Below are 3,851 nucleotides of genomic sequence, written 5' to 3'. Positions count from 1 at the left end.
GTGAAATTTTACCTCGATCGAGTGAAATTATCCATAAAGATGGTCGATCGAGTATAAATACTACTCGATCGAGAGGTGCAGAATTAGAAGAACTCGATCGAGTAATAAATTCCCCTCGATCGAACATTCTGACAGAAGAAGTCACTCGATTGAGTGAAAATTATACTCGATCAAGTGAACCAGAGTTAGAAGAGCTCGACCGAGTTATTCAAACATCTCGATCGAGTAAATCCCAAGACAAAACCACTCGATCGAGTGAGGAATATACTCGATCGAGTGCCAGAACCAGCGGAGATCCTATTTCAACATCTAATTCCGCTACCGCGTCATCTTCCCCTGCTGTGAAGACGTCACGCACTGATAAAGGTAAAGAGAAAGTCGCGAGTCCACTCATTGCTACCAGAGTACCCTTTCCAATACGTCTGAAGGACGCAAAGGTCGAGCGACAGTACGGTAAGTTTGTGGACGTTGTCAAGAACTTCCAGGTAACTGTCCCTTTTACCGAACTTATTACCCAGATACCTACCTACGCTAAATTCATGAAAGATATTGTTACGCGTAAGAGAGAGCTAAGTGAATTTGAAATCGTTTCTTTTTTGGAAGAGTCTAGTAATTTACTTTTAAATAAGGCTCCACCTAAAATGAAGGACCCGGGTAGTTTCTCTATTACCTGTGTTATATGCAATCAAGTAATTGATAAGGCTCTTTGTGATTTAGGAGCCAGCGTCAGTGTCATGCCCTTATCTATCTGCAAGAAATTAAATATGGGTCACCTTAAATTGACTAACATTACCCTACAGATGGCCGATAGATCTGTTAGGCGACCCTTGGGTGTCTTAGAGGACGTGCCTGTGAAAATAGGCAAGTTCTTTATACCAGTAGATTTTATTATTTTAGACATAGCCGAGGACACTCGGACACCAATTATATTAGGAAGACTGTTCCTTTGTACAACTTGGGCCATTATCGATGTCAAACAAGGGCGTTTGACTCTTGCAGTAGGGGATGATGCGATTACTTTCAGTCTGCCTAGCACTTTGGCTCGGCCAATGATAGAGGACACATGTTATTCTGTTGATATTAATGACGAGTCTATTTATGACTTCTGGGCATGTTCTTTTATAAAGGACCCACTAGAGGCTCTTATGCTTTTGGATGAGTGTGCAGATAACCCAGTTGACGATGACGCTATGTTGGATTTGCTTAAAGATGATTTAGATGAGCGTGAACTCACCGACGCTGAGGGAGAGCAAGTAGAACAGATGATAAACAAATAATCACTAAGATATATTTTTACCTAAAAAATGGAGAGAGAAAGCTCTTCCTTCTCTCTAATTTTTTAGGGTTCTTCCTAGCAAATGGCAAGGAAGAAATTACCTAAAAAATTACCTAAAAAATCTCATAATAAAATTCGTAAACCTAGAGCAAAAATACGTTTATCGTTTAGTAATTGTCCTGACCTAAATTTAGATATGGATATACCAGAATCTTCAGCTTCTGTGAATTTGGATGGTCCTCAATCTGAAGATTCACGAGCTACGAAGACATTGGGGGAAATTGTTGGTATTCCGGTTCTTAATCTGGAGGCTATAGTGGAAGATGCTCAAACTGAATCTGAGGAGGAAAATGATGTTGCTGCTGAGGATGAAGGGTGGACGAAGGTCACCGGTAAGTCTCGTGCTTCGTCTTCTACTCCTCGTACTACTGAGTCAAGTGTATTACAGTTAACTCCTGAAGATGTTCAACCTGAGATTAACTATTGGTCTACTACAGTAGTCTGTTATATACTAGGGGGAAACCCTCCTTGGGAACTTCTTTCTGGGTTTGTTTCTCGTATATGGGGGAAATACAAATTTGACAAAATTTCGTTTCTTCCTAATGGTGCCTTTTTAGTTCACTTCCCTACCCTAGAATGCAGAAACTTGGTGCTTCAACAAGGATTCCCAATGTATGATAATAAGCCTCTTATTATCAAACCTTGGTCTGAGGATTGTAGTCTGGCTAAGGAGAAGGTTAAAAAGGTTCCTATCTGGAGTAAGTTGTGTGGACTTCCTCTAAAATTCTGGGGTTCTTCTAGTCTGGAGAAAATTTCATCTTTGATTGGCAAGTTCATGAGATGTGATGAGCCGACTATGGATAAAACTAGGCTAGGCTATGCCAGAGTTATGGTGGAAGTGGATGTGGGACAATCGTTCCCTGAGAAAATTTATTTCAAGGATGAGAAAGGCAAAGATATTTGTGTGCTTGTTGAATATGATTGGAAGCCAGATGTGTGTGCTTTGTGTAAGGGCATTGGCCATATCACTGGGGCCTGTAAAAAGAAAGTTGAGCCTAAACCTAAGCCTTAAGTGAGACAGGAATGGAGACCTGTGCAGAGGGGTCAAACTATTGTGCCTACTGCAGCTACTCAGGTTGCTGTGCCTAGGGCTCAATCTGTGGCCAAACCAGTGGGTGATTCTGTACCTGTTGTCACTCCTAGGATTTCCAGACCAGGTTCACCTATTCTATCCCCTGTCACAGTTGTTTCAAGTATGGTAAGACAGGAATATCAGCCACCTCCTTCTGTTGGTGAGCCTGGTTCACCTACATATGCTGAAGTGCTCACTAGTCCTAAGAAGCACATGAATGGGGGACCGGAGAATCCACCAGGAGATAATTTAAATGGATAACATAGGTAGTTGGAATGTGAGGGGTATGAATAAGAGTATCCAGCAAGCTGAAATAAAGAGATTTCTTTTTCAGAATAAAGTAGGTCTTTTTGGGTTAGTTGAGACTAAAGTTAAAGAGCTGGACTGTACTGTTATTTTGTCTGTGTTTGGTCTTCATTGGAGAGGGGTAAATAATAATCAGTATCATCCTGGGGGCAGAATATGGCTTGTTTGGGTTGATCAGGTCTTTGATGTGCAAGTCTTGACTATGTCTGATCAACATATTACTGCTAAAGTCACTGAGCTTGCTTTATCTGATGTGTTTCTTTTCTCTGTGGTTTATGGGTCTAATGATGATAAAGAAAGGTTGAATTTATGGACTGGTCTTAAAAATATTAAAAACTCTTGGAGGGGTCCTTGGTGTGTTTGTGGGGACTTTAATAATCTGTTGGCCCTTCATGAGAGAATTGGAAGACCTGTTCACTGGAATGATATTGTGGAGTTTAGGGAGTGTGTTGACTATTGTGAGCTGATTGATGTTAAAGCACAAGGATCTTATTTTACTTGGAATAATAAGCATGAGCCTTCTTCTAGAGTGTTCTCTAGGTTGGATAGATTTATGATTAATGCTGATTGGATGAATCTCTTCCCTGAATGTCATGCTTACTTCTTACCCGAAGGCAATTTTGACCATTCTCCTTGTATTTGTTATAGAAGATTGGAAAGACAACAGAGGCCTCATTCCAGATATTTTAATATGTGGGGGCAAGATCCTCACTTTCTGGATATTATCAAACATACTTGGAGTCAAAAAGTGACTGGCTCTTGGATGTTCCAGGTGGTAACTAAGCAAAAAAATCTCAAGCAACCTCTGAAGCAGCTCAATAGAACTAGATTTGCTGATGTGGAAAATGCAGTGGAGGTGGCTAAACTAAGACTTTCTGAGCTTCAAACTCTGATGCACAAGGATCCTACCAATCTTGCTGTGTTGGAGGAGGAATCTGCAGCTGCAGTGGAGTATAGAACCCTGAGCAAAGCACATTATAGTTTTATCAGTCAGAAGGCAAAGATTGGATGGTTGTGTGAAGGTGATGAGAATACAAAGTATTTTCATAATCAAATTAAGGCAAAACAAATGCATAATAAAATACTCCAAATTAAGGATAAAAATGGTCAGCAACATACAGATCCTCTCAGTATAGA

This window comes from Silene latifolia, chromosome Y (assembly GCF_048544455.1).
Source record: "Silene latifolia isolate original U9 population chromosome Y, ASM4854445v1, whole genome shotgun sequence".
NCBI lineage: Eukaryota > Viridiplantae > Streptophyta > Magnoliopsida > Caryophyllales > Caryophyllaceae > Silene > Silene latifolia.
Note: the sequence above shows the minus strand (reverse complement) of the source record.